Source organism: Macaca nemestrina, chromosome 5, assembly GCF_043159975.1.
Source record: "Macaca nemestrina isolate mMacNem1 chromosome 5, mMacNem.hap1, whole genome shotgun sequence".
Taxonomy (NCBI): Eukaryota; Metazoa; Chordata; class Mammalia; order Primates; family Cercopithecidae; genus Macaca; species Macaca nemestrina.
This window is the reverse complement of record NC_092129.1, coordinates 111,606,221-111,617,287: the sequence shown is the minus strand read 5'-3', so window position 1 is coordinate 111,617,287 and position 11,067 is coordinate 111,606,221. Positions and strand designations below refer to the sequence as shown.

Here is an 11,067-nt window from a genome sequence, read left to right as displayed (position 1 = left end):
ATTGAAAATAAAGAATAATGGTATTGTAGATATCAAAATAATTTACCAGTAAGATTAAACATTTTGTTAACTAGCTTTTTACTGATAAATCATGTAAAAACACTTACTTCGTCAAAGTATATTGATTGAGTGTGTATTATGGGTTAAGTGCTATTCTGAGTGCCATTTATGCACTGGGAATAAAATAAACATAGTCCCTGCTCTATTTGTAACTATAGTCTGGTAGGTTAGTTAGATAAATAAATAAATAGTGTAAAATGATAAGAATCATGATGAATACTATGAATAAAGTAAACAGAGTGCAGAGAGATAAAATAATTGTGAAGAATCTACTTGTTTAGAATAAGTAGAGAGGCCCTTCTAACAATGTGACAATTAAGGTTAGTCAGGTAAGGCAGAATCAGGCAAGCGTGTTCTAGGCACAGTTCCAGCTGCAGATGTTATTCCAGATATTAGTCAGAGCACCTGCCATCCTTCCTTCATTCGCCAAATATTTAGTGTGCGTCTACATTAGGTAAATCAACATACTCAGTGCTTAAAGAGATAGAGAAATGGACCAGGCACAGTGTCTGTCTTCAAGGAGGGACTGTAATTTTGAAATTATAACTGGCCATGTTGTGCAGCAGCTGGCTCCTACACATATGAGAGCTGCTTGTTAAATAATCAGGAATGTTGTGACCTGCTTGTTAAATAGTTGGTAGCCTAAGTCGTCCATGGTAAGAGTATTTACACTACAATAATTGGCAGTCATTATAAATCAGGGTGTTTTCTTTTCTCCAGAGAGTTTGTGGTTAAATATTTACCAACAACCCATAACTCATCAGTTGTAAGGCTGACTCAAGAGGAACTGAAGCTACTTGTTGACTTTAGGCTCTATTATATTCTACTATCAACTGTTTACATAGGGTGCAACTTTGAAAAAGTACAAAAAGGATTATTTTATATTGCCCTCTCAATATTGATAATGCAAAGTGCTTTCATTAGCTTTTAGGGTTGGAAATTTGAGACTGTAAACTTGATAACATCGACATTATGACTCTTATTACCCCTGTACCCTCAGCATTAGCCAGACCTGTGATCACTGCTCGTGGAGTTTGCTCTTCCAGGAATACACTCCCCATCACAATCTCCATCTGTCCAATCCTGTTGTCTTACACGTATGAAATGATATATCCCATCTTAGAAGAAAGATTTCATTTCCCCCACACCCCCTCTTTCAATAGCTCCATTTCTTCATTTTTCATTCCAAGTTCCCATTTTCATCCCAAGTCCCAAAGTTCCTATTTCAAGATTTTGTCTCCATCACATCACTAAACTGTTCCTGTGAAGGGCAGCAAATTCAAAGGACAATTATCAGTCCTTGTCTTCCTCAATCTTGCAGTGATATTTGACACAGATGGTCCCTCATCATTCTTCACACTTGCTTGTGTGAAGCACATTTTCCCCATTTTCCTCCTACAGCACCGGCCGCTTCTTTCGAGTCTCCTTGGCTGTGTATTCATCCCAATTTCAAATTCTAAATACAAGAGTTCCCTAGGTTCAGTCATTGGGAATTTTTCCTCTCTACTGACTTTAATTGGTACTTATGAATTGATTATGTATTAGGTACTGATGACTGACTTATTCTGAGTTCCAAGCACTTAGCACAGCATAGAAAGCCCCTTCACAGTCCAGCCTCAGCCCAGCTCTCCAACGTCATGGCCTTCCATGCTTCAGTTGACTCACGATGCTTGATCACACAGAAGTTCTTATTTTTTTCTTGAAGAAATAAAGCTGAGTCTTTCTTTAACATTTCATTTCAGTTTCCCTCTGCTTATAATACTCTACCCCTATTTCTTCAATGACTTACTGACATACTTTTTTCAGGGCCCTGCTCTAATGTCGTCTCTCAGACCATCTCATCTAGAATGTCAACACCATATTCTCACAATTCTTTAGTTTTCTTCATACTAATTATTTTTGTGTCTATGTAATAAATATATATGCACACACATCTGTATATAATCTCACTAATATAGTGGTAAAACACTTTTTAAAATGTCTATCAACACGATATTATTTAATATACTATTTAATATATAGCATAAATTGCAAAGTATAGTACTTAACGTATAGTGTAATGTCATGTAATATAACATAATACACTCTCCCCAGAATGTAAACTTCCTGAGAACAGAAAGCTATCTTTCTATCGTTTCATTACCCAAAAACAGTGTCTGACACATAGTAAGAACTTAAAATACATTTTTTGAATGACTGAAAAAAATCACTGAAAAATTAATAATCCCCATGTAGTCTTTTTATTTGACTATTTTTACACTTCTTTACCCTCCTCCTTTTATCCACTGAAGGCACAATAATCTAGGCCATACAGTAGTAACTTATGAGAACCAGGGCTTGAATCCAGATATTTTCATTACTTTTTATTTCAAATACATTTTTTTTCCATTATATTGCCACCTCTAATTATATATATTTTTAGAACCAGTTAGTTTGTAATATTAAATGCCATTGGCAATTTCTGGCCACAAGATTTAATCATCAGGAAGATCTATTGAATATCTATGAGGTGTGCACTCTATTGGTGCTTGGGATCCAAAAACAAACAAAACACTGCTCTTGCATCAAAAGGACTCTGTCTTACACAGTATACATGCAAGAAATCATTGCACTAATTTCTGGGGAAATTATGTACAACTTGTACAGCAAAAGCCTCATATTTCAATGTTAAAAATTATTTTTGCAGAATGAATTTCTACACAGACATGCACATATGCACACACACATATGCACAATCATACATATGCACTTTTTAACAACCTTAAGTGTATGAGTACATGATATGAACTCTTTCTTTTTGAGGATATTTATATTTCAGGGCCAGATATAACCACAGAAACATCTGACCTTAGCAGAAATATTATTCCTTCTTATTTGTCAAAAGTTGAGCATTAAAATCAAATGTGAGACTAGGAAATAGCAGCTTCACTTGGAGATTTCTCCACAGAGTTCTTGCCTTCAAAATAAAGTCAGTGGAAAAGAAAACGCAAATCCCTTTTCAATTATTCATTTTTTCCAACTTGGAAATTTTTTCAATACTCATTCTTTACTCTGGATATCAGTTATTCTTTTCACTGACTTGCATTATCCTTCCATATACACATATTTTCCAGGATCGTATTTGGCCTACAAATAACCTCACAGGTAATTTATTTTGCAAACAGTTCATGTTTGATCTAGGTGGCAAGGCAAATAGTTTTCATATTATTTAGGTGGAAGGTGGAAAAGAAAATTTTATTTGACATTTCCTGTCAGTAAGCTGCTAGCGCTAAGAACAGAAACTCTGCATAAGTAATAGCACTGGCTACTAAACTCTTTCATGCAATGATGATGCTAACTATATCTTAATAGAATGATGTTGGCATGTCTTCCTTGAATATATTAAAAAGTGTATAATGTTGATCAAACAGTCCCAAGCAGTCAGCGTTGCTCTTGGTAAGAATGTATTCCAAAAGCAATATGGATTTGAAAGTGTCATCTAAAAAGCACAAAAAGCTTTTATTGTAAAATTTGGTATCTAGCCTCTACAATGTATAATGATGTTGATTTTTATTACCGTTCTGAATACAATAATTAAATTGAAGATTGATGGCTTAAGACACCCTCTTCATTTAGAATATGCAAGAATACTAAAATATTAATGATGATAATAATTAACATTTATACTACGTATATTTGTCAGTCTTTTGCAATATAATTTCTCTGAAGACTTTAAGAAATCCTTCAATCAGAGATCTATGAGGTAATATAAAATTTAACATAGATAATTCATATTTTTAAGTAATACCAGCCTGTAAATTTTTAAAAATCATAATTTATAGTTATCTGGCTTTCTACAAAAATTATTCTTTGGAAACAAAAGCCTCTCACATTCGCCACTCATTGTTTGGGGGAATCTACAAGTTTATTCCATGAATGTGCTGCACAGTAGTGTCCTTGGCCACTGGTTAGCACCCACTATTTTCCTGCCCCAATTCCTGCTTGCTGTGGTGGAATCTCCTGTCTCTGTTGATGCCAAAGCAACAAATGTGCCATCAAATATCCTGTCTATGGGGAAAAAGGAAACCTCAATCTGAAACAGCCAAAGAAAACTGCTGACATCAAGGCAGTTCACAGCATGAACTATGAAAGTTCCATAGAGAATTTACTCAAAGACCATAAATTTTTATCTGCCTCCCTTTTTTTTTTTTTTTTTTTTTTTTGATAGTACAAGTTGAACTCAAAAATTGGGCCATCCTCAGAACCAACTGACTCCTCAGCCCTTCAACATGACATTGAAACAGTTTTTCCCTTCAAATTTACAAGGAGAAAGGCCATCCCAACAATGTTAACTATCACTTTCCTATGAAAGCCATAAATAAGAATGTTTATGTGCAATCTACTGATTTTTAAGTCTTGATAGCTAATTTAAACCTTGTGAATAATATTCTTATTATAATATAGAAGTAAACTTTAATTATGCATTACACGTAGAAAAAGAAGAGTTAGGATGTTTATAAAGAAGATTATTTTTAAATCAATTCAGTTCAACAATATTGTTTAATAGTTGGAGGAAAATCTAGGTTTACAATCAAAGCGCATTAAAATCACAGCACTGGTTAACTAGTCTACAGGATGAATTAGTCCTTCTTCATCCTCAGGAAATATTCCTGAATACTGTTGTGGGAACAGCTCTTAACTGGACAACTGTTATATACATCTTTAGTAGAGACGAGATTCCTGAAAAACTCTTATGTGGGATGTAATTTTGCCTCATACCTCCTCTTTAAAGAAAAGCAAGAAGTTCTGACATGGATAGCAAATAAGAAGCAAGTAAAAAAATGTCAACACTTCCTGTGTGGCACAGCGTAAATAATACGGCTGTGTGCAAGAAAACTATAGAGAATACAAGGACTTTAGGGAAAACTAAGGCTGATGGAAGGGATAATGGTTAAAACAAGGAGTAGCCTGGGGGACCATAAAAACTCCATGATCTCTACCAGTCTCCATCAAGCCACCTGAAAGAGACATACTAAAGAAAAAGTCTGTTCGCTATGCAAATATAGCCTTGAGACAAATATGCTATCCCACCCTTCAAAAAAATTGCTGTCCATAAATTTCCCTTGTGAGGTAAGGCAAGAGCAGGACTGCGGGGGGGAATCAGCACAGTACTGAAGTGTCACTGCTGCCCAACATGTCTACACGGAGGAAAGTAAGGTAGCTACCACAAGTCTCTGGACTCCTATGGTAATATAAGGGTAATAACAAAGAAAATGCATGCAATTTTTGTATCATGACATAAAGTAAAAGGAGATTTTATAGACAAAGTTTTGAAGTTTTGAAGTGAGCAATTAAGCTTATGATTAATCACAGAAAATATGTTATTGTCCTTGATTTGAGAATAGCTTCTGGCAAGAAAACTCAGCAATGTTGCACTCCATCAGATTCCACTCTGCAGTAGAGAAAGTAATCTCCCTAAAATAAAGATGACTCAGCACCATAGTTCTCACTCCATGAGGTTTAGATCTGAGTATGAGATCTGAGTATGAGATCAACATTTATCATGATGAGAGCTACCTATCATTTATTAAATTTAATAAAGATCTTAAATCAGTGAATGATAAATCATAGTCATTTCATTTTTTAAAACTTTACATAGTTCTTCTTGGCTGTGTATGTATCTAAAAATGATTGAATTTAGTTTCTGTTGAAACTTGTTTCTTCACAGCTTGAACAGAATTCAATGTGATCACATAAAACTAAAACTGATAGCACAAAAACTTCTCACAAGACCTGAAAATAAAGTGAATACCAAGAAAAAGAATGGTATGGTTAAAACTGTTGTACAAATCTTAAACAGATTAACATAACTTTATTAATTGTACTACATCATTTAAATATTTGAGACTTTCATATTTTCAACAAAGGCGGACTCTGACAAATTTTATATACTGTCAGAAAGGCTTAACATCAAAGATTTATCTGGAAAATCTGTGTGGTACTTCATTGTGGATTTCAATCTACTGTGAAATGCCCTGAAAATTGATCTTCTGAACCCCAGATTTTCCTGATATACTTTAGCATGTGATTTGAACAGCTGCTAATTCCACTTGCAATTTAGTCATCAAAAGTGGCTAACAGATTAAACAATAAAGTGGCAAATGTCATCTCATACAAAGAATAACTTGTGAGTGATTATGATTTAGAATTCATGAAGTTTGCCTACCAAACAGGGACATTTGGAATTGCCTATGGCGAAAAATTTACTATGCAATTTTTCTTTGGAGATAATTCTTTTAGAGACTATTAGAAATATAATACTGTAACACTGATTGTCTTAAAAATAATTTGTCTGTCACTTTAGCCCAGAGTCAGGCAAACTATACTCCCTGGGCCAAATCTGCTGTATCTCCCATTTTTATAAATAGAGTTTTTTGAAACACAGCCACACACAAGCATTCCTTATTGTCTATGGCTACTTTTGTGCTACAACAAAAAAGTTGTTTTTACAGAAACTGTATGGTCTGAAAACCCGAAAATATAGTCTTGCTCTTTGTAGAAAAAGCTTGTCAAGCCCTATTTTAGTCTTTATTATTTGTTATACAAACAAGACTTAACATTTATCATGAGAGCTACCTATCATTTATTATCCACCAGGCATTGTATTAAACCTTCCCATACTTCTTTTGTCTCACTTCAGTTCTGTTAAGTATTGTTATTCCCATAAAATGTATGATAAATGAGAAGCTTAGGAAGTTTAAGTGCTTTGCCCATGTAAACAGTGGAACCAGGATCCAGCCTCAACTCCGAATCAAAATCCATATTATTCCTCTTAATCCATCTCATCTCCAGTAACTCCATGGTATTCCTTTCTCCAGACAACTTGCATGATTTGAATCTAAGAGAAATAGTGCCAATAGATTAAGTAAGTGTCTTAGCCACTTGGATGTGAAGTTATGCTTAATATAGAAGAGAGGGAGAAATAGCTTTTAAAGTTTCCTGGAAGTGTCAAGAGTTCAATCCAAGTACTCAGATTGCCACAGTCTGTTTCAAAGTTTTCAAATAAGCCTGTGACTACTGGGAGGCACAATTTGGTTATTAATAAGTAAGTGTCTTTTGGCAAACAACATATGTCAAGTTTCACTTCTTCATCTTTTAAGAAGGAATAAAAATCATGGGAATTTGGGGTTATCACGAGAACATCTGCATGCTCAGTCTTGTCTGGCCAGTTTGACCTTCTGTCAAAGTGTTATGAAAAAATAGTTTTTACTCAAAGCAGACAGGCAAAACAGTCAGCTGTGACTTTTGGCAGAGGACTTTTTTTTCGCACCCCCACCCGCCTGTCCATGGACTATTTATTATTTTTCTCCTGAAACAGGTATGCTTCGCCTGTTCTCCAAGATATATCATATATTTCTTGGGAATTATCAGCAAAGTATCTCAACGTGGTCTTTCTCTTCCATTCCAGGATGACAGCCTTAACCCAAGTTTTACTACTCTCATGGGAAACTTGCAAAGTAGATGACTTGTTTGTTTACATCTTTAACCCCACATTTACCCATGGAGAATTTGAGATAGTTCCAAGAATATAAACGTTAAATTAACAGGCTGTATCATCTGAAAATAGCAACTTGATTCTGTTCTGGCAACTTCCAGAGCGGGATATTTTCACACAGAAGGATACATCCCTTGGTGTGGAAGGGAAAAGAAAGAGAATAGATATATGTCATTATAGTTTGAAACTCTTATATGAAAACCTTAAAATTTCAAAGGAAAAGTATTCTTAAAAGACATCTAGTCTAACTCCCAATTTGCGAAAGAGTAAACTGACGACTTCATCCCAAGGTAGGATGTAAGAGGCAGGCTGTCCCTGACTCCACTTCGCAACTGTGCAGTCAAGGAGCATCAGTCACATGGACACAATGCAGAACCCTCCAGGCATCCCGTGACAGACACTGGGCTATCCTGTAAATCTACTAGTCATCTAGGGAGTCCTTCTTTTGAGTTTGGAAATTATGCAAATTAAGAAAATATATTTGGTTTACAAAGAATAAATAAGGTTACCAATAAAATGACTTTGAAAAGTGAAATCATTATGCAATCTGAGATGATCTTATTAGTAATAACCTGCTCTCCACTCCCTTCTAAAAATTTTAGTACTATGACAAAAGAAAAATTATGGAAATTTGACATTAATTGTTCAATTGTTTTCTTCTAGTTGTGAAATCTTTTTTTTTTAATAGCCTAGTAAAAGCAAGGGCCATGTAAAAAAATTATTTTCTTCATCTTTTCGTCTTTCTTCGGCCCTTCTTCCAATTCCAACCCTTGCTGTCTCTCCCTGTTCCCAGTCCCCTTTGTGTCTCCACCCAAGAGTGAAATGCTATTTCTGAACCATGAAAATGGGGAGACTGAGATCAAGGAATTTCTGGAATTGTTGAGTTTCCATGCTGGAGTGTTCTTTGCAACAGTGGCCAAAGTTCAAATATTAAATAATACATTTAAAATTACATTGACAGAACTCAGGGGCATATTTTCACTAAATGAAAAGCACAGGGCTCTTAAGTACATATTTCCTCATTTGGTTTCATTTCTTAGACCAAGTTCACATTTTTTTTCACTGTCTAAATGTGTACAGAGTTTCTAGCCAGGCTGTGACACCCCACTTCCATGTTCCTTCCACAAATTAAACCATTAAGGACATTTTCCTGCTCATATTCATCATTTATGTGTCCTCGTGGTATTGCATTTGATAGTGGAAAATATTATCAGCATATTATTCCAATGACTTTGGCAAAATATACTCTCTTTAATTGTAGTCTATTCCATACACTATGTGAGACCAAGACTTGCAAAATTTTTCCTCCGTTTCCTGAGTCATCTTGTCTGGCATTTCACAATACATTCCAAGGAGCAACAGAAGGAGAGTAACCGCAACAGTAGCAGAAGCAATTCTTTGAGAGGAAATGCCTTTGTTTGAGGGGAAAAACAGAAAAAATAAAGGGAGGCAGAGAGAGGGGGAATCAGCACTGTGAGAGATTAAGAAAATAAGGAATATAGGTTATTCATTACTCACCTTCTTGTAGGATGGTTCTAACAACTCAATGGGTGAAACAGTAGACGATAAGGATAAAGTAACTCAGAAAAAGAAATTAGAAGCAAAAACAGGTCTTGATCTTGGTCTGTCTTCTACCCAATTATACTTTGGTTTTGTTTGGGGGCAGGCCAAGCAGATTTAGGACACTTTAGGATTGGTGCACTGGGGAAGAGGTATGAGCTTCCAAGTTTAAGTTTTAGCCTTTGATATGGTGCTATTATTTAGTCTAAGGATTTTCCTGCTGTGTTCAGTGGCATTAAATACAAATAAATACCACTTTCCTTTCCAAAACAATCTCCGAGTGTGGATGATTGAGGAAAGTGGCCTCAAATTTTCTGTTGATCTGGGGGATATTTATCCAGTTTTTAAGGGAAAATCAAGGATTTTTTTTCTCACCTATCAAGCAAAGCTACTATTAATTAAATGGCAGAGTCCACCAAAAAGACCTATCATCCCAGAAATAAAGGTATGCAGTTTGCACCTACACTTTGACTAATTATTGAATAGTGGTAAATGGATGTATGACAGCACAGACAGGAATAGTAAAGGATTGTATGAGTAGGATCAAGCAGAAACATATTCTCAAGCTGTTTCATGCTCCCAAAAAGATTCCTGAAAATTGTACATACTGTTCAAAATATTTTTGAGACAATTTTTCTGACATCTTGCTGACCTTGTATTTCTACAATTTGAGTTTCACAAAGACAGTATAGTTAGACAATATACTTTATAATAGATATTCTTTGTATAAAAATAATATTACCTTGTAACAAAGCAGACAGAAGGCTGAAACTAGCTCCAGGTCAACTGCCTTAAATGGTTGCATGTTAGGAACACTTTAGATTAGGGTCAGGAAAGGAGAGGTAACTTCATCAACTGGCTTCATTGCCATAGTAAAAGAATTTAGTTGTCATCTAATAATTTCCCAAAGACAAGAAACCTGGGGACAACAGGGCCTAGTGACACTAAATGCACTCACATAGATGGGATGGAGGCAGAAATTGAGATTAAAAATCCTGAACTTTCTAGAGCTTATTCATTTGTTTATATTACAGAGTATGGGGTTAACGAGAGGCTGATTAATGAAGTTTCTACAGGAGGATTTGTGTAACGTTCTGTCATTCTACCACAGAAAGGTTGTCAAAGCATTTGAATTGAGTTTAGGTCTCACATCCACCTACATAGAACTGGGGAGAGACTGAAATGTATGCTTGCAAATGACCATTAAGCTGGGTTAATTCTTCCTCAAAGGGAAAAGGAACAAAGGAGAAGAGTGTTACAGCATCAGGGAGCCATTATACAAGACTGGAGTCCCAGGAGGGTGCTTCAGTCTTTCTGTGTTCCTGCTTTTTTTCCATAAGAGAGTGCGGCTAGGAGTTGTTGTTGTTGTTGTTTTTTAATATAACATTTATTTTAAGTTCAGGGCTACATGTGCTGGGTTTTTATATAGGTAAATGTGTGTCATGGGAGTTTGTTGTACAGATTATTTCGCCACACAGGCATTTAGTCTAGTACCTATTAGTTATTTTTCCTGATCCTCTCCCTCCTCTCACCTCCAGCCTCTGGTAGACCCCAGTGTGTGTTGTTCCCCTCAATGTGTCCATGTGTTCTCATCATTTAGCTCCCACTTATAAGAGAACAACTGGTATTTGGTTTTCTGTTCCTGCATTAGTTTGATAAGGACAATGGCCTCCAGCTCCATCCATGTGCCTGCAAAAGATATAATCTTATTATTTTTTGTGGTTGCATTGTATTCAATGGTGTATATGTACCACATTTTCTTTATATAATCTGTCATCGATGGGCATTTAGGTTGATTCCATGTCTTTGCTATTGTGAGTAGTGCCACAATGAACATACACATGCATGTGTCTTTATAACAGAATGATTTACATTCCTTTGGGTATATACCCAGTAATGGGGTTGCTAGGTCA

At 35.5% G+C, this 11,067-nt stretch overlaps 1 long non-coding RNA gene across 4 annotated transcripts in view; it reads right to left on the bottom strand.

Moving 5' to 3' along the window:
- Nucleotides 1–4,666: 4,666 nt before the first annotated feature.
- The window catches only part of LOC105479443 (uncharacterized), a 311,459-nt gene continuing 305,058 nt past the window's right edge, over nucleotides 4,667–11,067 (bottom strand). For 3 of the 4 annotated variants that reach the window (XR_011623106.1, XR_011623109.1, XR_011623108.1), the window contains 2 exons: nucleotides 10,687–10,843; nucleotides 8,601–9,006 (listed from right to left, as the gene is read on the bottom strand). This is a non-coding gene — a long non-coding RNA (uncharacterized lncRNA). Of the gene's footprint in view, nucleotides 5,833–8,600; nucleotides 9,007–10,686; nucleotides 10,844–11,067 lie in introns of those variants that run through there. The other variant, XR_011623107.1, reaches the window with a different exon arrangement.